This window comes from Charadrius vociferus, unplaced genomic scaffold, assembly GCF_000708025.1.
Source record: "Charadrius vociferus isolate BGI_N301 unplaced genomic scaffold, ASM70802v2 scaffold2430, whole genome shotgun sequence".
Lineage (NCBI taxonomy): Eukaryota > Metazoa > Chordata > Aves > Charadriiformes > Charadriidae > Charadrius > Charadrius vociferus.
The window spans coordinates 67,489-68,417 of record NW_009646332.1 but is presented as its reverse complement, the minus strand read 5'-3'; positions in this window follow the sequence as shown (position 1 = coordinate 68,417).

The following is a 929-nucleotide window of genomic DNA, read 5'->3' as shown; positions in this document are numbered from 1 at the left end:
CCGGCTGGGGAGAAAAGGGGAGGGGGGGGGGACACCGGCCCGAGCCACCGCGAGCAGCTGCACCGCAGCCCCCGGGCACTGCTCCCCCGCGGGCATCCCCGGGCGGCCGCTCTCGTGCCCGCGGCATGCGGGGACGCCCGGGACCATCTGACCCAGTATGTGTTTTGTTTAAGGGACCTTTTACGTTCTTACTTTATACGACAATAAAGTTGGCTTTTACTTTGGAGCCCGTGCCCGGCGTGTGCTGTGTGTGTGTCTGGGGGGGGGCCCGGGGCGCTGCTCTCGGTGGCTGGCATCCCCCTGCGCCAGGGCCACCTCCATCCCCGGTGACATCCTGCTGCAAGGGAAGGGTGACGGGTGACCACGACAGCCGATGTCTTCCCGGAGCTGTGTCTGGCTCCGCTGGGTGCTCCAGGCTGGCACTTTCAGAAACACGATACTTGGTCCCTCCGGTAACCCTGCCTTCGCCTTCAATAAATGAACACCCGGCGGCTCGGCTCCTGCGAGCGCGGCTCAGGTCACTGGCACGGTGCCGGTCCCCAAGCTGCATCGTGCCGGGACCCTGTGGGGTGGTTTGCGGGGCCCCTGCTCCGCTCCCTGCCCTCCCGTCCCCACCGGACCAGACCTGGGCATCGCGTGGCACACGGGGAAGGACCACGACGCCCCGGGGGGACATACCCTTCCCGATGCCCGCTGTCCTCCCAAGTCCCCGCGATGGTCATGGCACCCGTAGTGGCCCCATGCTGCTTCGCCGGCGCCTTTCCCTGCGCGGTGCATGCTGCAGCATGGTGCTGCAGAGGGTGAAACCCACGACCTAACATGGAGTGACAGCTCCCGCTCACGGGACATTAACCTTGTTTGTCACTCGGCTGTCTCCAGACGCAGCGTGGCACGGTGTGGCCACGACAGCCCGCAGACCCCGGGCTCCC